General features: G+C 39.9%; 3 pseudogenes across 3 annotated transcripts; all 3 read right to left on the bottom strand.

The window, feature by feature from the left end:
• Positions 1-9043: 9043 nt before the first annotated feature.
• Positions 9044-11313, bottom strand: LOC306668814 (low affinity immunoglobulin gamma Fc region receptor III-A-like; annotated as a pseudogene). Its single transcript has one exon. The product of its transcript is annotated as a low affinity immunoglobulin gamma Fc region receptor III-A-like (transcript).
• Positions 11314-11444: 131 nt separating this feature from the next.
• On the bottom strand, positions 11445-12865 carry LOC306668833 (glia maturation factor beta-like; annotated as a pseudogene). The gene has a single exon. The product of its transcript is annotated as a glia maturation factor beta-like (transcript).
• An 8245-nt stretch (positions 12866-21110) lies between these two features.
• LOC306668433 (eukaryotic translation initiation factor 4 gamma 2-like) lies at positions 21111-24536 on the bottom strand (annotated as a pseudogene). Its single transcript has one exon. The product of its transcript is annotated as a eukaryotic translation initiation factor 4 gamma 2-like (transcript).

Here is a 24536-nt window from a genome sequence, read left to right as displayed (position 1 = left end):
GGTAGCAGCAGCAAACCCACCAACACCCCAAACAAACCCCAGGCTCAGGACATTGCCCCAAAATGGATGTGGCCACATGCAATCAAACCCAGAGTCTCCCTGGCAGCGGACCCCTGGGCAGCAGTAGAAGCAGCAGCTGCAGATGTGGGTGGCATCAGCAGTAGGTGGGAGGACTGTAGCAGCAATGGTGGCAGCCACTGCAGCACCCAGAGAGGAGATCTCTAGGTGACCTCCAGGAAGTGGCAGCAGCCCTGGTGGTAGTAGAGGCAGCAGTAGCAGCAGACGTGACAGCAGTGTAGATGGCAGCATCAAAGGCAACAGACCCCCTGGTGATGGTGACTGCAGCAGCCTCAACAGCAGCAACAGCAGTCCCTGGAGAAAAGACCCAGGCACACAAGGCAGTGGTGCCAGGGGCAGCCACACTCCAAGAGAAAACCTCCTGGTGATGGCAGTAGCTCTTGAGGAAAAGACCTCCAGGCACCCAGGGTCCTGTGAGCAGCAGCATCACCTGGAGAATACACCTCCAGGTGTCTGTGGCAGCAGCCCCAGGGGAAGCTGCACCCTGCCCTTGAGAGAAGCCCTCCAGAAGTCCAGGGCTGTGTGAACAGCAGAAGCACCCGGAGAAAACTCCAGGCATCTGCAGCAGTGGCCTCCTTCCCTGCCTTTTTATAGTCTTTTGTTCCTAAGTCATGTTTTTAACTCTCTTATTTCTTTAAATATTTCATCATATTCATTATATGTTCCATATTTTACAATTTTAATACTTGACACTATTGGGGTTCTGTTTCTGCCTCTTGTCTTACCATTGATTCTCAGTCATGCTGGCTTGTGGTTTGTGACTTGGTTGAAAGGTTTATGCAAGCATATGGAGTTTACAGGTATTGAGGCCAGGGTGAGGGTATGGGAGTCCCTCTAAAAAGGATTTATGCCAGCTTCTGAAAAGTGCCTACCAGGTTCTGCCAGCATGGGACCATAGAAAATTAACTTGTTAGCCTGAATTGTTCAAGGAGCATAACTGAATCCCAGATCCAATGAGGATGGGCTTTGGTTTCAAGTGCTTGGGATGATTTATTTGTTTGCTTTTACCAAACGTTCAGATCAAGATGAACAGTTAATTTCCTTGTCATCTGCCTCTGCTGGTGGGAAGGATCCTGAGTCCTGGGTTCTGGATGGAGTCTCAGTCCTGCAGCCCCACATAGCTCACACCCTAAGATTCTAGATGGGAGAAGTATCTCAGGGAAACTGCAGCTTCAGGCTCTGCCTCCCCGACTCAGATCACACTGCTTTCCAGCCTCCTGTTAATCTTCATCCCCAGAGTGTCCCTTTATTTTTTTATGAACCCAGCTATGCCTTTCTGAGCACACACTTATATGCTGTCACAATGAATACACACATATATGCAGATGCACACACATGTAGATATATCTATTGGTACTTCCATATACATACTTACACATATACACACTCATGCACACACATAAACACACACACATACTCTCCAACCTTGAGCCTTATTTCCTCGCATTGTTCTTTGCAGCTAGCGTCTGAAATGGGGATGGGCATCTCTTCTTCAGAAGTCAGGAACTCTCTTGAGCCTGGGTACTACAGTTCCTCTATTCCAGAACACTCCAGGGTCCTGATTCATACCTCATTTGGTTATCAATCAGGGTCTGCTCTGCTTGCTACCTGACGGCTAATGTTTTGGAGCTAGAGGTTAGTGGGAAGGAAATCAAGTTTTATCCTGATAAGCTAGCTGATAGGGAAAATGACTGGATTTTAGTCTTAATGATAATTTTGAAAGGATTCTGGGTATGCAGAAGAGTTTTTATGATAAAGAAAGGAGGGTTAATAAAGAGGAAGGCTGCATGCTGATCTACACAACCAGACACTTACATGATAGCCATCCTTGTTATTTAGGGGATGTTTTCTTTATTTTTTAGTGGGAATGGCCCCACAGTGGGGATGGAAATAGGGGTCATTTTACTAACAATTCACATCCTTTGTTTTATTCTTTTTTTAAAATTTTGACACAGGGTTTTGCTAAATTGCCTAAGCTGATCTTGAACTTGCAATTCTCAACCTCACAAGTAGCTAGGATTACAGGTGTGCACCATCCTGCATCTGGCTTCAGTGGAAACATTCCTGCAGTTACAAATGATTTTCTTGACCTGGGCACATTCCATAATCCTTTAGATAAGCACATTCACTTCATGCAAGCTAAAAATTATTCTTTTTAAAATTAGAAAACAGGATTAATAAATCATTGGCCCACAGTTTGATGCTATTTGAATACTACCAGCAGTTCTGGGTTCTGAAAGACTAGAGAAAGATTACTAATTAGGAAGTCTGAGGACAATTGTTTTTTCTATTTGTCATCTTTTCCTGAGATAGTTAATTCTAGTAGTTAATATCTTGGTCTTTTTTTCTTTAGAAGTTACAGTACTAAGGAAAGAGAAAGGCAAAGAATAACTTTACAGGGGGCCATTATGCAAAGTATATCTAATCTTGAATAGGGTAGTGTAAAACAAAATGGTGTGTCCATTACTACTATTGCACCTTCTGCTCCTAGTGTTCCAGAAGCTACAATTTCAGGGGATTCTCTTCTTCTTCCTCCTCCTCCTCCTCCTTCTTCTTCTTTCTCTTTTCTTTCTTTCTTCTTTTTATTAAAGCAAATTTAAAAAAGAACCTAAAGAGTAAAAAGAGACTGCATAAAACAGTTAACATAGCAGAACTGACCACAACCCTTTGAAAGTCCTCTTTACAAATTTGGCCCTTAATAGGTTATTGAAATTATATTCACAGCCCAATTGTGCTTAAGACAGTGGTGAGAGGTTGCCAAGAGACCAAGGAAGACACTTGGAGATGAGGTGTGAGACATAAAATTTACTGGGAAATGTTAGGGGTCACTGGCTCAGTTGTAGCTCCCAGAAAAAAACGCTCCGCAGATAGGAGATCTCACGCAAAAGAAATGGCGTATGGCTTCTCCCAGATATTGGAATTTCGCGGGCTGGGAGGAACCAATCGCGGAGGAGAATTCTTGCAGACTGACTGATGGACCAATAACATGTTAGGACATAATGTGGGAGGCAGGAAGATGACCGCAGCGTAAGCCGGAAATTCCTGTAATGTAAGAGGCGGGCAGAACGCAGACTGACAGGTGATGGGGAGGCCGGAAATTCCTGTAACGGGAGAGAAGGGTGGCTTTATACCTTACAGGAAATGCTTATGTAGTAGGTCTAGAGGCAATGGGCTGGATAAGAGTTGACTAGAGAGTCCAGTGGTGATGGCTGAACAGGAGCACCTCTGTTCCTTCAGGTTTCTCTCTCACAATGATACCCCAGAAAATAATGCCTCCTCTTCCTCACAGTATTTTGATCAGTGGTGGAAATCTGGATGAGGGACATGTATCTTTTCCATAGTGCCTCAGTTCTGCAGGGAGAGAGGTTTTATAAGTTAGACTACAGAAGGAGTTTCATTATTAGCATTAGCTTGCTTTGTTCCTTGTGTGACCAGCATCCCAAGGAGCAACTGTTCTGGTATATGTGCAAAAAAGCAGATTTTTACAAATAATACTAACTTCCTCTGGTTTCCATCATATGTGAGAGAGAGAAAGTATCTTATTGATTTATCTAGACATTTCTGGCAGGTCTGCCCTCTTTGTTCCCTTGAAGTAGCCAAGTTACTGGGAACTAAAGGGCATTCCAGAGATATAGTATCTAAGGGTCCTCCTTTTCTTTCAGAATAATACATTGAGAACTTAGATGTGGGGTGGGTTCCCATTAACTGTTAGCAGTGGCTCACCGGGACAGAACTGTTTGTACAAACAAAATGGCTTGTGCTGAACACATGCTTTCCTTCAGGGGATGTGGAATTTGGGCACCATGCCAGGGAGAAGAGGCCTATGTGATCAGCCCAGTAAAATCAGTGGGCACTGAGGCTCTATTGAACTTCCCTGGTTGGCAACATTTCACTTATTTTGTCACTACTTGCTTCTCATAGAATTAAGCATGTCCTGTATGACTCCATTGAGAGAAGTTTCTGGAAGATTGTGCCTGGTTCTCACTGGAGCTTTCTTGCTCCTGGTGCCTTTTCTCTTTGATGATTTTGCTTCATGTCCTTTCACTGTTATGTTTCCTATCATGCTGCAAATATGATTATTTGCTGAGTCCTATGAACCATCCAAGTAAATCACTTAAACCTGGAGGTTGTTCAGGGACCCACAGCACATTAGGTGTCAGAAATGGGATTTGCTTAAACACAAAACATAATCTGGGACTGGGGATATAGCTCAGTTCATGTGAGTGCTTGCCTCATATAAACAAGGCTCTGGGTTCAATCCCAGCACCACCACCAAAAACAACAACAACAACAAAAAACCCAAACCATAATCCTATCTCATAAGTATAGTGAAAGCACCATATTTCACTGCATAATCATCACCACCACATTAAAAAATATTCACATTCTGTGCATCTAGTCTTGCCCAAAAGACAGTTTAGTAATAAATGATTGTTAAGTAATACTGTCACAAAGTAAAAAAATGAGGATAATGGTTGCACCCCACTAGTTTGCAAAAAAAAAAAAAACAAAACAAACAAACTTGGCATAAAATCTGCAACAATTAGGCATAGAAATATGGCACTTGTTGGGGAAGGAAGGGTCAAGGCATGATAAACTTTTGGTGCCTGGGTAACTATAGATTCATCTACGGGGTGAAGCAGCAGCTGAGCTGCTATCTGTTGTGAGAGATTACCTGTGGAATTTGAAATAACTGATCCATTTATGGGGGAGTAGGCTTTTTGAATCCCCTGACTGATTTGGGCCACACTGGCCAAAGAAATGGGGAAATGTACAGCTATGGTGATGCCTTTGATTTTTGTTCTCTCCTCCAGGTGGGAGGAGAAAGGGCCCCTGAAATTTTCAAAAGTCAGCTTTGAATGGGCCAAAAAAGTTAAAAGTTTGTGTTGCTTGTTCCTCTGGGTGTAGAGGTTCAGGTCATGTCAAAGTAAAGAGGAGGGAGAGTCCTTTGAGTGAAGAAACTCATCAGGACAAAAAGGTCTTCTGTTTGAATGGCTTAGAAACACTCTGCAACTCCTCTGTCCTTGAGGCCTGGAACATTATCTTATTATAAAAAACATTTGGTACTAGTGGACTTTGAGCAGCAAGCAAATTATATGATCTACACATACACAAAGATAACTGCCCTAATGTAACCTAATGTAACTTGATATAACCCTGGAATAGATAATAAAACTGAACTGGCTTTCCCATTGGAGCCACTTCTTGCTGTACATCATCCTGTGTGCCCTCTTTATTTGCTCTCCCCTTAATTTTATAGCTGGACCCCAGACCTTTACAGTTGGTACCCAAACAGGGACCCTTCTGGACATGTTGATGGGAGAAGGGGATTGCTTACTGCCTGGAACAGGTTTTGATGCTTTGCTCATCGGCTGGCAACAATCTCACTGGTAAGCTATGGGAAATTCCCTGTCTGAGGCTCAACATCATCATTGGGCTAACTTTCTTATTTGCTTCATAAGGCTAAACATACTGTAAGCAATGCTGATCTTGCTGCTGTGTTGTCTGAAATAGATTCTTGCTGTCCATGGTATCCAGAGAGTGAGTCCTTAAGACTCTAAGATTCGAAAGATATAGGTAAAAACTTGCATGTGGAGCTGCAGGCTCCTATACCTGTGTTACGTGCTTGGTATTTGTGTTAAGATGCTATCTCAAAAATAGCCTTGACAATGCCACCAACTTCTCCGGTAGTCCCTACAACTGAAGTTTTTGGATCTCTTTCCATTCCTACTTCTCCCCCTCCTTCTCCTCCCCCAGCCCAGTCTCATTTATCTGTTTAATCTGTTTATCTCATTTAACGTTTCAGGCAGGCAGCTACAGAGGGAGAAACTCATACCTTGGTGGTCTGCTAAATAATGCTAATCAGCCAGAATATGAACAATTGCCTTTTGCTGTGTTTAAAGAATTAAGAAGGATGATGTTAGAGAGAGGAATTAAAAATAATTTCACTCAATATGATAGAGGGGAATGGGTTATGCCTTGGTTCCCAATGATTAGAAAACATTGGTGAAAATGATTACTTCTCCTGCACAAAATACAGTGTTTTACAAGAACACTCTGATTTAGCCTGTGTTCAAGCTGAGGATATTGCTCAGGGAAATGTTAATATTGATTATGATGACATGTTTGGTGTGGGTCAAAGAGGGACACTACAACAACAAGCTCAGTTGCCAGCAGTCACCATTGCCCTGATTAGAACCTTAGTTTGTAAAGCATGGGGGAGGATCCCAGACACTCGGGATCCTTCCAAGTTCTTTGCTATAATTCAACGAGCCTCAGGGGAGCCTTTCATTATAATCAGTTAACAAAAACTAATGAAAGACAAGTAGAGAATTTGGAGACTTCCAATATTCTGACCAAATAATTGGCTTCGGAAAATGCCAACCAAGATTGTAAGGAAGGGATGAAATCTATTTACCATAAAGTGGATACTACACTTTCTGATTTAATAAAGGCATGTCAGAATGTTGAAACTGAACTCATAAAGTGGCTTTACTGACTGCTGCTTTAAAACCCCTCAATAAATTTTGTTACAATTGTAAAAAATCCAGCCATCTTCAAAAGGATTATAAGATTAAAAAAAAAAAAAAAAAAAAAAGGCCCACAAAAATGGCCCAATCAAAAATATCCAATCTATCATAAAGGATTTCATTGAGCTGCATTTCATACAATGTAGATCTAAAACAGACGTGTCAGGAAGCCCAGTTACGGGTTGACCCCCAACACAGGGCCAAAGAGTTCACTCTTTTCACCTGCAGATGCAGATGTCTCTTTCACAAATGTTTCCAATTCAAACGGGAGCTCCTGCCACAAATCCTTTCTTGCCACTAGAGGGAGCACAGGGATAGGTTTGATTACTACTGAGGATGCCTAAGTCTCCCTGAGGAAATGTGTAAAATTGCTACCCAAATTCCAGGACCTCTCTCCAAATATACCTTTGGCTTAATTTTGCCCTGCTCCCATAGTGCTAAAGAAGGAAAATTTATAATTCCTGGAGTAATTGATTCTGATTATACTGGTGCAACATACATTCAAGTTTGGTCTCATATGCCCTTAAATCTCCCCAAAGGATCCTCCATAACTCAATTAATTGTGATTCCTTATATTACTTCCCAACAACCCCTAAATGAAAGAGGGAACGCAGGATTTGATTCCACTATCACTGGAGCATGTTTACCTATTACTGAAAATAGACCAAAATTAACACTGTGTTTAAATAAGCAGCCCATCACAGGGTTATTGGACACTGGTGCTGATGTTACAGTTATACCCCCTCTCAGTGTGGCCTTGTTCCTGGCCCTTACGAAGGCCCACCCTGGTTTGAGGCATAGGAGGCAATAATAAACAGCTGTCTAAAACGCTCTATGGTTGCAATGCTCCACCCCTTCCAGCCCACAGCAAGTTAGTACTCATATTCAACCATACATTATAGCAGTTCCCTGTCCTATAGGGAACAGAGACATCTTACACAAGTTACAAATGTCTATTGAATCATCTTTTTTTGTGGGCACCTCTGCAGATCTGATTGCCTTGCCATTAAAACGGAAGGTCGCCATTCCTGTCTCAGTAGGACAATTGCCACTTGCTAAACAGAAGGTGGCAGCTGCAGAGGCCCTCATTCAAGAACAGTTACAATTGGGACATATTGAACCTTCTACCAGTCCATGGAATACATCCATTTTTATCATAAAGAAGAAATCAGAGAAATGGAGATTATTATATGATTTAAGAGATTAATAAATATATACAACCTATAGATCCACTTCAATGTGGATTGCCTAATCCTAATCGAATTCTTCAGGATTTTTTCTTATATGTAATAGACCTAAAAGATTGGTTTTTACTATTCCTCTCTTTCCTGATGATTGAGAAAAATTTGCCTTCACAGTTCCTGTTTTCAATCATCATAAGCCTGCTGATAGATATCAATGGAAAGTTCTTCCTCCATGTATGTTAAATAGCCCTACATTATGTCAATATTTTGTGAATAAGGTTCTTCAGCCTTTCTGACAATTATTTCCACATATTCTTGTTTATCATTATATGGATGATATTTTGATTGCTGGACCAATCACTTACAGAAGATACTTTAACTAAATTGCAACACATTCTATTATAATCTGGCCACAGATTGTAATCCGCATGGCCACAGAAAAAATTCAATGACAACTCCCTATTAACTATTTAGGACATAAGATATTATTCCATTCAACATTATTCCATTCCTCATATTCCAAAATTGACTCTTCCTTCCAAATTTTCCTTAGTTCATTTACAGCTATTTTTAGGACATTTAAATTGGGCTCAACCACATATTTGTTTAATTACTGATATGTTGTCACCCTTTTCAGCTGTTAAAAAAAAAAAACAACCTAATTTCAACAGTTTCTTACAGTTAACTCCTTTACTGGCTGTGGCTCTTCAGCATGTTAATGAGAAGTTATGTAGAGCTCTTATAGATAGACTCCCAACATTCAACGTTCCTTTATCTCTAATAATCTTTACAGAAAAACCTTATGTCTTTACTGCAGTTGTTACCATTCATAATCAAAACTTATATATAATAGAGTGGTTATATTCTCATTTTTCTGGAAGAAATGTTCTCCCTTATGCTGATATATATGCTCAACTTATCTCAGATGGTCACAATCGTATTTTATCTCTCTTTTTTTTGGTTATCCAACATTTGTTTAATGAATGATGTGAACAAAGTTATATCTGAATTAGATGCTGAAACACAAAACAGAAAAGTTTTTTTTATAGTCCCTGCCCTTTGTCTCTAATTCTTACCAAGTTGGTCATCAAAAGTGTCTTTACTCTTCGACTATTCCTTCCTGCGAACTTGTACTCTTTCTTGACTGTGCTTTTCTCAACTCAGAAGCTAAACTATCTCTTGTTTCACTTAGCATAACACAAGTTTGATCTTTGCTTTCTTTTTCAACTTGTCCTTCCTGCCCCAACCCACCCCCAGACTTCAACCCCCTTCGTAGACCTTTTGTCTTTAAAAGGATTCATTATTATATATTCACAAACCATTACAATTCTGACAGAGACTCCTCTGGAGAACTCAACTAGATGTCATGGCTATTATTTCTGAAGACTCCAACATGGCTCCTGCTCTAGGCAGCCTTACCTCTGGGTCCAGATGTGGGCACCTCCCCTGGTCTGTCCTGAGCTCCACTGCTCTTTCTCATCCCCTTCATTAGGTCTATTTTGCCTAGGTCCCCAGGAGTTCCCACCCTCCATTTGGAAGGAGTTTGGAGTTCCCCTGAAGGCAACCAGACCACTGTGGCCCTTCCTCAACTGTTAATGGTTTATCTACTTATTCATTTATTCAGGAACTGTGATGGACTGACAGATCTGGCTCCATGAGAATGTTACAGGCCAGACTCTAAGGGAAATGACTAAACAGACTCCATTTTGCTCTGAGACTCCATGTTATGTAGGAAATAAGCTTCTCCCATGGGAACACCCCGCCTCTGTGCCCATCATCAGTTACTTGGTGTGACATGTTTAATAATATACAATGGCAACTCCTATGTAGTAAAGGATTGTTCTCTTTTGACTCCTATTGCTCCTAAACAATGTACTATGTGAACAGTGATTGTGTGGATGTTAGCAACCATTCTTTAGTTTGTACCTAGGTAAGGGTCATTCTGACCCACTTCCCCCTCTGTGGATGATCTCATGATGTTAATGTGTAATTTCGGATCATAGCAACAGACACTTATGATTGATGTGATTTTTGGTATAAGAACCCCTACAACCCTGTGGTCAGGGCTGTTCTCCCAATAGCCATTTTTTGGGGCATTGTGTGAGACAGTCAGCTGGCCAGCTTAATAAAGACTCTCAAATTTGGACTTCTCAGTGGTGATCGGTCTGTTCTTAAGTTGCGCCCCATAACAGAACAATACATTAAAAGGTTTATACATTTACACATTTAAAGGTTCACCATTCAGAGTATGTGAGGGAATGGTTGAGCCAGAGAAAGTGTATAGCTCCTGCACTCAATTCCTGAGAGAGTAGCTACTCACTGGGACGTTGCTTTTGGTCTTTTTCTTTTACTAGAGACCTAGAGAAAACAGAGAGTTGGGAGAGGTACCCTCAACCCAGACTCTTAGTTGTAATTTTTTCTGTTACTCAAAGAAATGCCTGATGGGGATGATGAGGTTGCTGATCCACAGGTTCATAGAAGCTGTGCCAGTGCTCTTATTACCCCAGGGGTCATTTGTCCTGAGGGTCCCAGCTCCATCTAAATTTGTGTTCCATCCAGTCTTCCACTGACCTTTGAAGATTTCTTTGCACGGAAAAACATAACCCTGTGTCCACTGCAAATGAGAATCTCATCATCAGGTAGAAAGCAATTTGGTGCCAAGGTGGAAAGACTGGGGAGGTGGATGGAAATGCTGGACCTTGAATGATGATGTTCACAGTCTCTGAAAACTTGTTGTTATACCCAATAAGGCCCTGGCAGAAAGGGGAGCCACTGGTCATTGCATGCGGCCTCTGGAATGTAGAACTCGGAATTGTGATGGAAATACTTCTTGCCTTTGCCATCCTGTAAATACATGACCTTTTGCACAGCCTTGTTCCTCCAGCTATGGCATCTCAGCCGAATAGTCTCCCCCTCCTGGAACACCCGCTCAGGGGCCTGGAGCAGCCAGTGTGAACATCTAGTTGCACAGGGTCCCTGAGCATGGAGAGGCCTGTCTGGCACCTGTACTCTCCACTGTCCTCAACTCTGGCAGATGCAATGAAGTAGCTGGAGGCCTGGCTTGAGAAGAGGTTTCCATTATGCGATCACCCTGTGGAATTGTGCCCAAAGGGGTGGGCCCCCTGGCACTTCAGAGTCACATTGTCTTCCTGGAGCAGTACCCTGACCCATGGAGGGTCTAGGAACACCACAGCCTTTGGAAGATCAGTTTGCTTGCCAGCTGAAACTGCAAATGGCATGATTTCATTCTTCTTTAAGGCTGAGTAATATTCCATAGTGTATATGTACCACATTTTCTTTATCCATTCATCTGTTGAAGGGCATCGACGTTGGTTCCATTTTGTGACTAGGGCTGCTATATACATTGATGTGGCTGTGTCATTGTAGTATGCTGATTTTAAGTCCTTTGGGTATAAACCAAGGAGTGGGATAGCTGGGTCAAATGGTGGGTCCATTCCAAGTTTTCTGAGGAATCTTTGTTCTGCTTTCCAAAGTGATTACACCAATCTTTAGTCCCACAAACAATGTATGAGGGTAACTTTTTCTCCACATGCTCACCAACACATTAGCAATAATAATATTACTTGTATTTTTTTTTTGGAATTTTAAAAATAAGAAGTTGATTTAATTACAAACCTTATATAAACACATTAGAAAATTGTTTTATTTGGACCCTTTAAAAGAGTATTAATTTCACCAAATCTAGAATACTGGCAGTGTAAGTCTTAAACTAATTTTAAAGCTAACAAATTAAAGGCACAGTATTAACACACTTAAAATAATTAGTGTTCACAAGACATTAGGAGGTGCCTTATAAGTAAAGTATTATTAACCTAGATTCAAAACTATTTAGAAATGACAATCGGGAATGAAGCCCTTAATTATTACAACCTAACAACCGTGAAGACCAAGATGCTATTTTCCACATGAAGAAACCTAATACTCATAACTCTATCAAAAACAAATCTAACTCCTAGACCTTAAAAATGAATGATTGATGAGCATAGTTTCTAGACTTGATTAAAAACGTATAGGAAATCAAGAGGTATGGAATTGATGAAAAATGTACTTGAAACGTAGGTTACAATACAGTAAATTACTATTCATGGCTCAAAATTAGGTCACTTAAGTTTTTAACCCCAAATTAATTTCAATGATTTGACAAGTGATAATATGATATTTTCATATATAAACTGCTAATATCCAGTATTTGTCAAAAGGAGGCAACTGTTGTCTATCACAATCTCATACCCACTTTCCAATGGTATCTGTAAATAGTAACAAATTCTGAACCATAAGTTATAGAAATTAGTCACAAGAGTGCAAAAAGTCCTTGGAGAAAAGTAGCCCACCTAACAATTACCAATATAAGGAAACACTTTACAAAGTTTCATCACTATGAAGATGATTTCCTCTTTGTTCAAACTTTGCACAAATGAAGAATTTTTCTTTACTGCAGGAAACAAACTGTAAATAACAGTGCATTTTTAGGCATAAATAAATGTTTATGTCTGGTTCCAGTATAATCAGGTTAATACATAAATACTTTAAAAACACAGAAGTTCACATTAGTGGAAAAACCCATTTCTCACGTAACCATTCTTCGGTTAGGTCTTCAGTATTTCTTATTTCAAATACCTTGGTTAATTCAACTGTTTGGACTAACTTATTCTTACTCCCAGCATACATCATCTGTTGTTCAGGCTTACATCCAACAGGACTGGAGAAAATAAAGCACAGAGGATAAGAAACTCTTCCATCATCATGTTGATATTTATAACTATACACAATGAAGGTCGAGGTTGTCGTTCTGGTAGTTCATCTTTAAGTTCATTTGGTGAAATGCCCTCAAGTTCCTCATCCAGTACCACCAGGCGTTTATCCTTGTCAATCTTCATTATAATGGCAGCATTGTTTGTTTCTTAGCGAAAACGAAACTTTCTCAGCTTTTCCACTAAATCTTCGGCAACATCACAAACCACCAAAGACTCACTCATTTTCCTTCCAGCCGTCAGCTGCCCCTCGCCTTCTCTCGTGCCCCTTTAAGAACAGCACCGCAGCTACCTCCCTTCCTGCCCCCTTGTATTCTTGATAATTGCCATTCTGACTAGAGTGAGATGAAATCTTAGAGCAGTTTTGATTTGCATTTCTCTAATTTCAAGAAATGATGAACTTTTTTCATATGTTTGTTGTTCAATTGTACTTCTTCTGTGAAGTGTCTGTTCAGTTCCTTAGCCCATTTATTGATTGGGTTATTTGTATTTTTGGAGTTGTTTTTTGGGTTCTTTTTTATCTGAGATATGTGTAGTAAAGATCTTTTCCCATCCTGTAGGTTGTCTCTTCACTTCATTGATTGTTTCCTTTGCCAAGAAGAAGCTTTTTAGTTTGAATCCATCCCAGTTATTGATTCTTAATTTTACTTCTTGTGCTTTAGGAGTTCTATTAAGGAAGTCAGTTCCTAAGCTACATGATGAAGGTTTGGGCCTACTTTTTCTTCTATTAGATGCAGGATCTCTCTTTTAGTGCCTAAGTCTTTGATCCATTTTGAGTTGATTTTTGTGCAGGGTGAGAGATAGAGGCTTAATGTCACTTTGTGACATATGGATTTCCAGTTTTCCCAGGCACTTATTTACTTATAAGGGAGGAAGTTGGTTAGGTCCTAGACATCCCAGCAAAGGGATGGGCTAATCTGCCTCCTGTTTCAATCCAATAAATTCCTTTCCCTACTTTGTATATTCAGATTCAGGTATGGTTTGCTTAAAACCAAGAGTTTTGAGTGATACAATAAGAAGGGAGAAGCAGAGGATGGCAGCTAGAGGGAATCAAGGAAAGAGGGAGATTTTGTTTTATTTTAAGTGAAAGAGCTGAACTTGTTTATAGGTCTTTGGAAGAAGACAGTGGAGGGGTAAAGTCAAATGTCTGACGGAGAAAAAACTTGATGAAGCAAATGTGGATCTTGACGAGACTAGAACAGAACACAGGCAGAGAGTTACTTCTGTACTGAATATGGAACACTTTGTCCTCTAAGCCCAAGGCAGGAGGTGAGGTGGTGCATGAGCAAGTCCATTTTCAGATGCCAAATGAGAAAGTTAAAGTCATTTATATATAATGGTCCTGATTTTCTTGGTTAAGGAGGAGTCAGTCACTTCCCAACAAAGAGGGGTAAACGTGATAGGTGGCTTGAGGATACCAGAATTTTTAGATTGGCTATTATGGTAAATGAAGGAAGGAACTGACTGTATGTAAAAGGGTCATCAAGGTTTCCAAACACTTTAAAAAGGATCGCCAACCAGGAGCCCAGCTGATATGGGTGATTACGGATTTGTACGTGCATCAGAGGAGTTAAAAACGCCACTCAGATGCAAGAGCGGAAGAGAGCCCTTCTCTCTTTTCTAATTTTTTTTTAGTTGTAGGTGAACCCAATAACTTTATTTATTTTTATGTAGTACTGAGTATTAAACCCAGTGCCTCCCATGTGCTAGGCAAGTGCTCTACCACTGAGCTACAACCCCAGCCCAAGATCCTTCTCTTTTTTTTTTTTTTTTGCTTTTATTTTTTTTAGTATTTTTTATTTTTACAAACACATTTTGATTCATTGTACACAAATGGGGTACAACTTATCATTTCTATGATTGTACACAATGTATATTCACACCATTCATGTAATCATACATATATATATAGGATAATACTGTCTGTTTCATTGTACTGTTTTTCCATCCCCACCCCTCCCACACCTTTTCCCTCTACACCATCCAAAGTTCCTTCATTCTTCTCTTCCCCCTGCCCCCGCATCATTTTATATTGTCATGCACTTATCAGAGAAAACATTCGGCCTTTGGTTTTTGGGGCTTGGCCTGTTTCACTTAGCATGATATTTTCCAACTTCATCCATTTACCAGCAAATACCATAATTTTATTATTCTTTATGGCTGAGCAATATTCCATTATGTATATATACCACAGTTTCTTTATCCATTCATCAACTGAAGGGCATCTAGGTTGGTTCCACAATCTAGCTATTGTGAATTGAGCTGCTATAAACATTAATGTAGCTGCATCACTGTAGTATGCTGATTTTAAGTCCTTTGAGTAAAAACCAAGGAGTGGGATAGCTGGGTCAAATGGTGGGTCCATTCCAAGTTTTCTGAGGAATCTCCATACTGCTTTCCAGAGTGGCTGCACCAATTTGCAACTCCACCAGCAATATATGAGTGTGCCTTTTTCCCCACATCCACACCAACACTTACTATTGCTTGTGTTCTTGATAACAGCCATTCTAGTTGGAGTTAGATGAAATCTTAGAGTGGTTTTAATTTGCATTTCTCTAATTACTAGGGATGATGAGCACTTTTTCATATACTTGTTGATCACCTGTATATCTTCTTCTGTGAAGTGTCTGCCTATTTTCTTAGCCCACTTATTGATTGGGTTCTTTTGTATTTTGGGTGTAAAGTTTTTTAAGTTCTTTATAAATGTTTGAGATGAGTGCTCTGTCTGAAATGTGTGTAGAAAAGATTTTCTCCCTCTCTGTAGGCTCTCTTTTCACATTGTTGATTGTTTCCTGTGCTGAGAAAAAAACTTTTTAGTTTGAATCTATTCCATTTATTGATTCTTGCTTTTATTTCTTCAAAACTATGGGAGTCTTGTTAAGGAAGTCTGGTCCTAAGCCAACATGATGGAGATTTGGGCCTACTTTTTCTTCTATTTGGTGAAGGGTCTCAGGTCTAATTCCTAGATCCTTGATCCATTTTGAGTTGAGTTTTGTACAGGGTGAGAGATAGGGGTTTAGTTTCATTTTACTGCATATGGATTTCCAGTTTTGCCAGCACCATTTGTTGAAGAGGCTATCTTTTCTCCATTGCATATTTTTGGCACCTTTGTCTAGTATGAGAAAATTGTATTTATTTGGGTTTGTGTCCATGTCCTCTATTCTGTACCATTGATCTACCTGTCTATTTTGGTGCCAATACCATGCCGTTTTTGTTACTATTGCTTTGTAATAGAGTTGAAGATCTGGTATAGTGATACCCCCTGCATCATTCTTCCTGCCCAGGATTGCTTTAACTATTCTGGGTCTTTTGTTCTTCCAGATGAATTTCATGATTGCTTTTTCTGTTTCTATGAGATATGTCATAGGGATTTTAATTGGAATTGCATTAAATCTGTACAGCACCTTTGGAAGTATGGCCATTTTGATAATATTAAATCTGCCTATCCAAGAACATGGGAGATCTTTCCATCTTCTAAGGTCTTCCTCAATTTCTTTCTTCATTGTTTTATAGTTTTCAATGTAGAGATCTTTTACCTCTTTGGTTAGATTGATTTCCAAGTATTTTATTTATTTATTTATTTATTTATTTATTTTTATTTTTTTGTGGTGCTGGGGATTGAACCCAGGGCCTTGTGATTGAGAGGCAAGCACTCTACCAACTGAGCTATATCCCCAGCCCTATTCATTTTATTTTTTTTTTTGAGGCTATTGCAAATGGAGTTGTTTTCCTCATTTCCCTTTCAGATGTTTCATCGCTTATGTATAAAAATGCTTTAGATTTATATGTGTTAATTTTATAACCTACTATATTGCTGAATTCATTTCTTAGGTCTAGAAGCTTTCTGGAGGAGTTTTTTGGATCCTCCAAATATAGAATCATGTCATCAGCAAATAGTGACAGCTTAAGTTCCTCTTTTCCTATTTGTATCCCTTTAATTTCTTTAGTCTGTCTAATTGGCTCTGGCTAGTATTTCAAGGACAATGTTGAATAGAAGTGGTGAAAGAGGGCATCCCTGTCTTGTTCCCATTTTTAAAGGGAATGCTTACAGATTTTCTCCATTAAGATTGATATTGGCCATGGGCTTAGCATGTAAGCTAAGCTTAAGGTTTGTAATCTGATGCTTTTCTCTCACAGCCTTCAAAATCCTATCTTTATTTTCTATGTTAGGCATTTTCATTATAATGTTCCTTGGTGTGGATCTGTTGTGATTTTGTGCATTTGGTGTTCTGTAAGCCTCTTGTATTGGATTTTCCATTTCGTTCTTCAGGCTTGGGAAATTTTCTGCTATTATTTCATTGAATAGGTTGTTCATTCCTTTGGTTTGTATCTCTGTGCCTTCCTCAATCCCAATAATTCTTAAATTTGGTCTTTTCATGATGTCCCATAGTTCTTGGAGATTCTGTTCATGATTTCTTACCATCTTCTCTGTTTGGGCAACTTTATTTTCAAGATTAAATATTTTGTCTTCATTGTCTGAGGTTCTGTCTTCCAAGTGGTCTAGTCTTTTGGTGATGATTTCCATTGAGTTTTTAATTTGGTTTATTATTTCCTTCATTTCAAGGATTTCCCTTTGGTTTTGTTTATTTGTTTGTTTGTTTGTTTTTTTTTTTTTTTTTAGTCTGTCTCTTTGTTTAAATGAACTTTTGCTTCCTGCAGTTGCTCTTTCAACTGCTTATTGGTATTATCATTCATTGCCTGCATTTGCTCTCTTATCTCATCCTTTGCTTCATGAATCATCTTAATCATGTATAACCTGAACTCCTTTTCTGACATTTCTTTTACCATACTGTTACTGGATTCTATTAATATAGAATCTAGGTGTGTTTGGATCATTTTGTTCCCTTGTTTTTTCATGTTGTTCATGTATCTTCCCCTCTAGCAGTGCAGATCTGGGGTATTGCAGTTTCCCCCCTATAGCCTTATAGTGACCCTATAGGTTTCCAAAAACTTTTCTCTAAGGGGGAGATCAATATTAGCAGTGCCCAATTCAGACAGTATGCAACCCTAGACCAAATAGCCCCTATGAGGACATTAACAATATTGTCATAATAAAAAGAATGAGTTCAATTATTATTTTCAGTATACAAATAGATTTGCAATAATGTCTGCAGTTTCTAATGGAGGACAAAGAGGATGCAGAGGGGTGTAGGATGTAACTGTTAATGGGATAAGAAAATAATATGTAGAAGTTCTAGATAGTAGAAGGAGTGAGAGTGTATTCAAAAGAAGTTGGTTGTTAGCATGTGAAAAGGGAGTAAGAGACTCTGAGGGAACAGGTAAACAAAAGGAAAAGAGAGCGAGAAAAGTAAAGAAATAAAAACTTAAAATTTTTCAATAAGGAGAAAAAAAAAATCTACACTATAATAGTCATATAGTATTCAAACCTCCCAGTCTTCAGTAGCCTGATGCATGAGAGATACCTGACAATGAGCTTCAAGTCTCCAGCAGGCGTATCAGGATGGGATTTGTCCCACCTAAAAATCAGAGCTACGGCTTCCAGGATTATCCAAGATGGCTGCTCTGACTTCCAAATGTGTTGGCAAATGAGAAGCTGCAGTTTGGGGTGTGGGTGTGGTCGGCTGGAGGTCCTAGAGGCAGGATGCGGTTGGTCAGGCAGGGGTACTGGAGGTGGGATGTGGTCAGTCTAGTTGCAGGAACCTGGAGGCGGGGTGCAATCAGTTCGTCTGGGGGTCCTGGTGATGGGGCTAGTCAGTAGGTGTGGGGGTCCTAGTGGCAGGGAGCAGTCAGTCTATGTGAGGGCCCTAGAGGCAGGGAGTGATCAGTCTGGCTGAAGGATCCTGGAGACAGGGCTGTCAGTCCGGCCAGGGGTCCTACGGGGCCTGGCTATTTTATCTCTTACAGGAATGAATATTTATGTATTTTATCTTACTTATGGAAAGACTTTACATTTACAGTATTTACAATTTTCATCATATTACCAAGCTGTCTTAACTGATGTTTTAGCTCCTATTGCTTTCCATGCACCTCTATATGAATGCCTTTTCTTATTGGGTCAAGTCTCTCATGCTCCTTCTTTTATAATCTCCTCCATTCCACTTTCCAATGGGATTACTGTCTATACTCATGGAGGAAAACAACAGGGTGTGGTATCTATACTCACTGATAAAAAAATGAACTGATTATTACACATTGCCTCAAGCTTCTCCTCAGCAAGCAGAATTACCTGCAATTATTTTGGCTCTTTGTATATTTCCCAGCAACTTAAACAACATTACAGACTCAGTATATAACCAAAATGATGCCTCATATTTCTTCTGCATTTTGTCACCTCATTTGGACTCCAATTTGTTATCCCTCTTTATCACTCTTCAACCTCTTCTGCAGGATCGTACAGCTCCAATATTTCTTGCTCACATATGTACCCACACTAAAATTCCTGGGCTGCTCACTGAAGGAAATGCTCATGCAGATGCTGCTACAAAATCAGTTTATCCTCTCTTTTCAGATGCCATGAAATCACACAATTTTTTTCATCAAAATGCTTGCTCTTTAATGAAAACCTTTTTATTTCCTCTCAACAGACCTGTTTCAACGTTAATAATTGCTGTCATTGCACACCCTTTTGTTCCCCTACTTGGGAAACTGTGAACCCTCGAGGTTTACATTCTAATGCCCTTTGGCAGATGAATGTAACTCATTTTCCTCCCTTCCACCCCTATTCTTTCTTATGTGTTACCATAGACACATCCTCAAACATTTTATGGGCCAGTGTATATCATTCAGAGCAGGTCTCAGCCTGTATATCTCATTTGTTCCTCTGCATTGGCACCATGGGTAAACCTCATCATTTAAAAACTGACAGTGCCCCTCCTTATACTTCTATTGCCTTTGTTCAGTTTTGTAATCGATAGAATCTAATTCTAACCCATGGAATTCCCCACAATCCTACTAGACAGGCCTTAGTTGAATGTGTACATCACACACTCAAAACGTGCCTTTTAAGACAAAAACAAATAAGGGAATGTAGCCTCACTCATGTTAATAATGCTCTCAATATTGCCTTGTTCACAATAAATGCTCTTAATGTACAATATGCTGGTCCTCTGCCTTGGACAGATACTTTACCCCTAAGGAACAACTACCAAACATTTATGTAAAATATTGGATTCCACCAAACCCTACATGGCAAGACCCTGCACCTTTAATTATATGGAGAAGGGATATGCTGCTATTCTTACTCCTACAGGTCCTGTCTGGATTACTGTCGGGTGTGTGAAACCTGTCAATCATCATGAGTTGGCATCAAGGACTTCACAATACAATTCCAAAATTCCACTTGATCCTGGATGAAGAGGACCCTGATTCAAAGAAGGAACCTCTGACAAGAACAAGAGGCCCAAGGAACCCCAAGTCTTCTAATCGTCTAGTGACTTGGGGGGATATAAAGAATTTAACAACATCTGCTCAACAATTGCTAGCCTAGATGGGTTTAGAATGTACCCTGTAAAAATCAGGTTACAGCTCTGTTTGCAAAACTTACCCCAAACCCCACAACTGTCTTGGCTATTCTTGTGTTATTTCTCTGTTGTTGTATGGTGCCCCTGTAAAGAAAATTGTTCCATCTTTGGCTCCCTGTACTTATTATAATATTTGGGCCCACTTATCAGAAATTGTAATTCTTCTGAAAATTTGTATCTGTCAAAAGTATTCTTGATAATAGGGCTGCTGTTGCTTATTTGCTGTTGTTACATCGTAAGAGATGCCAGAAATTTAATAATATGTGTTGCTTCAATTTAACTGATAACAGTAACCCCATTCAAAAAGAAATGGATCATCTTAAAGACATTGTAAAGAAGGTGCAACAAGATGTTGGAGGTTGGGATTTATTAGATTGGTTAACCTCATGGCTCTAAATTTTACATGGATCAAATCGCTTTTCATTGGAAGATATTTATTGGCACTTGCCTTATTATGCTGTGCTTGTTTTTTGCCAGTGTTTGCCTTGCTTTCTCCCTTCACCTTCCTTAAGCAAAAGACAAGTCATATCTATTCAAAAGTCCATACAAATAAAAGGGGGGAGGGGTTGTAGAGGTTGAGGTCATGTAGAAGTACAGAGGAGTGAAAATCCTTTGATTGAGCAAACTCATCGGGACAAAAAGGCCTTCTGTTTGAATGGCTTAGAAACACTCTGCAACTCCTCTGTCCTTGAGGCCTGGAGACATTATCTCATTATAAAAACATTTAGTGTGAGTGGACTTTGAGCAGCAAGCAAGTTATATAATCTGCACATGCACAAAGCTGAAGTCACTTTTGAGTAACTTCTCCAGTTCCACTTCTAGGTCCCTCTTACCCTCTCAAATTCCAATCTGGACCTTCCCTAGGTCCTCTGATATTAACCAAGTCAATTCTGAATTTACTTGTAGGGATTTGAGCAAATTTGCAATGAGGGGGGAGAAAAAGAAGGAATTTTTAAATTAAGTCTTTGCATTTTTTGGCAGTTGCATCTGGATCCATGGTAGAATTGATGTTAAATGTTGTATTCTTTTTTTTTTTTTCAAGTATCACAATGTTTATTGATAGATACAAGTATATAAAATCAGGGCATGAACATGACTTGATAAATTAAGTAGACAATTTCAATACTATAATAAGAGGGACCAATTCAAATTCTCACCATTTGTTTCACACCCACAAAAACCACTTCAAGGGCATTAACGATCTCTCAAAACTGATCAGTTTTGTGCAAGTAAACCATGTTTCTTTTAAAAAGACTTGTGCACTTGCCCAGGCTCAAGGATATTAAAATTTAGCACATAAAGCCCATTACTAGAGGTAGAAATACAGGCAATATACTATTACGGCAACAACCATCAATTACAATTAAGAATTTTTCTGTAACAACCAAGTGGATAATCAAATATTGCAACAACTCAAGTATTACTGAGCAAAGTGCATTTCTACAGTATTCAGTGTTGCTATTCAGTTTTCGAACTTAAAACAGCCTATGATAACTGGCAGCAAAGAAGGTCCTTGCAATAGACTGCCTCTGTTTGAGAACTTATGATGTAATTATTGCATGCTGCTAATATACTATCTAAACATAGTACTCCTAAAATATTTGATGGTAGACTATGATTAAGACATTACACTACAAAAAAACCTTAGGAAATCCTAACTGACGTGCTTCTGCTTTAAATATCATGAAAACATTACAGCGGAATGAATTTTCGCAGTGGTTAGGTCAAATGCAGTTACATCATAGCAACAGTATATTTTGCACAATTTAAGGCTTTGGCTGGTTCTTTAGTCAGCTTCTTCCTCTGATTCTTCTTCTTCAGCAGTTTCTAGCCAGGTTAGCCACTGATTCACCTGGAACAAAGCCTTGCCTTTTCCTGGAAACTCTTGAGTTATATCTTCTTTCCAAGCCAGGAAAGCTTCCTCTTCAATAATTTCCATGTCATAGAAGTGAATAAAAAAGCGGAGTAACATGCCTTTTGGGAAGTTGCTGTTGTAGCAGTGCACCTATAGAGCATACAGGGCACTGACCTGTAGATCCACATGATCATGAAGGAATTTCTGCATCACTGGCATGAAAGAAAGAAGCAGTTGTTTTTCCTGCTCTAACTGTTCTTTGGAAGGAGCAGAGGAAGAATCTGTCTCATCGCTGGGTGGGCTTACTTCACTAGAAATATACTGTAAGAAGCTAGTCATTAAGATGTTCACAAATCCTTTATTTACATGAAGTTTGGGAGAGATGTTATCTTTAATCCATTTATATATGGTTTGAGGGGATGGATCCAACTTTATTTGCTTCAAAAGTTCCTTCGCCAATTTGAGAAGTGGGAATAAGAAACTCAGTCCCTTTCCTTCCAAAATCTCCAACATGCGGTCCTTATTCTGATCAATTTCTGGGAGCATTTTCTGCATATTGACCTTGCTTTGTTGAAAAAGTTCTGTTAACCATTCTCCATCTTGTAATTTAGATAATTGGTGAAGACAAAGTAAGAAGAGTGGGAAATGGGTGCCACTCTCCAGTGGTTGAGCTAGTTCTGAAATGCTCACCAGCTCTGAAATGATGGCATGAGCTGCAAACTGTGCTAAATACAATTTCACCAAGGGGATGTCGACCTCCAGTTTGGGGCACTGGTCCAATACATTCGGGAAAGCCTGCATGAAATTGTCACTTGTGGCTATCCCTTCCTGTTTGAGTAAACTGATCAAAGAACTTGCTTTTTCTTTATCTTCATCACTTCTATCTAGTGACAGGATGATTACTTTGCTTAACATCTCAGGAAGAAAGTGTTTAGGAGCTCTCATTTCTCTTACACCATTGACAGCCTCATTTGCATTTCCACTATTCAAATACTCCGTTACAACAGTTTCAGTTAGTTTAAGTAGTTCTTCCTTTGATGGTGGTGGCTTTTTGCTAGTCTTGGCAGGCTTTTCCTGGATAAGTGGTGGATTAGTTTTGAGACCAAGCTGAGGTGTCTGTCCCAGAGGTGGTGTTTGAGTGTGCGGTGGTTGTGCAGTAGGAAGAATCATAGTTATCTGGGGCTGAAGCGTTGGCACTTGATTTTTATTCATTAGGAACGACTGAGCAGGCCTCAAGCTAGTCTGGCTTTTCATAAACTTGCCTCCCATCTCTCCAAACTGTGATTGTGTGGGAGGCATGAAGTGTCCCCCATGGCCATTGAAGAGTTGATTTGAACGATGACGTCCCATGGTGGGTGAAAATCTATCCTGGATAACTCCTGTATCAGTACCAATTCCACTACCTGGCATTTGTCCAAACATATCAGCAAGCCCTCCAGGTGGGTCCCTATCCATTTTCATCCTGGGTGGCATGAACGGTGCCTCTAGAAAGAAGTCATTTCTCATCCTTTGAGCCATAGGAGCAGGGATAAACACTCCTAGATCTTTAACTGAATCTTGATGGATTTGATTGATCGTCTTTGGTCCATTGTCAAGAAAAGCCTTGCAAGGAACCCAATGGTGTTTTCGCAACTCTACGGTATCCTACAGCAGGAAACGAATCCTCGCTGGCAATTCCTTACTTAACATCAAGGAGCACATTCGGGCAAAGTACTGATCCATTAAGGACTTGGCTCATTCACGGTCTAATCTAGGTCCCACTGTCCTCATTATTTGACAGAGGCACTCCAAATCCTCTCCCATATCTTTGAGTTGGATTCTCTTCTTCTTTTCCAAAAGTGTTTTGATGCACTTATGAAGGATAGATTCAAGAATAAGATCAAGCCTGCCAAGTTATCCAATGAATTTGATGTTCCCCAACATCTTGATCTTAGCAATGGCTCTCTGTTCCTCCTCCTCAGGGAGGAGGGGATTTTCACGTTTATTATAGACATCAACATTTCTGGTTCGGTTCTCAAATTCATCTTGTAATTTGGAAATTAGGAGGCGTCTGAATGTTGTGCTTTGCTTGTGTCCCGGCTGACCCTCTGCTGCTGGGCCATCACAGTTTGGTGCATCTTCTGTCAATCGCAGATATAGCTGAGCATACAGTGAGCTATACTTTGGCTCTTCTAGGGCTTTGTCCACAATCAGCAGTATGACCCCTTTAAGGATGTAGACTCTACACCCACATTGAGGAGCTCAAGGCATAGCTTGTCAAACTTTTCAGGAGTAAGCTTATTGAGTATGCCTCTTACTTTCCTGAAGATTGCATCATGTCGTTCTTTTTCATTTGCGGAGTTGTTTGCTGCGGAGTTGTCATCTCGTCTAGTGCTTCGTGCAGGAATCCATTTCTGAGCGTTTTGCCCTGGGGTTTTTCCCAGGAACTCGCTGTTGCCAGCAGTCTTGGGATAGTGCTGAGGTGAACCCCTACTTCGTCCTCCGCCCTAAGAAGCACTGAAACGAGAAGCACCCCCTTCTGCAATCGCACTTTCCACTTTGGCGGCTTGACAGCGAAGAATCTTCAAAAGAATAATATTAATGGATGGGGTGGGGAAGGGAGGGAATGGGAGAAATGAAAAACCTTCACTGAGAAC

The sequence above is a fragment of the Sciurus vulgaris genome (assembly GCF_902686455.1).
Source record: "Sciurus vulgaris genome assembly, chromosome: 8".
Classification (NCBI taxonomy): domain Eukaryota; kingdom Metazoa; phylum Chordata; class Mammalia; order Rodentia; family Sciuridae; genus Sciurus; species Sciurus vulgaris.
Note: the sequence above shows the minus strand (reverse complement) of the source record. Positions and strands in the feature narration are given on the sequence as shown.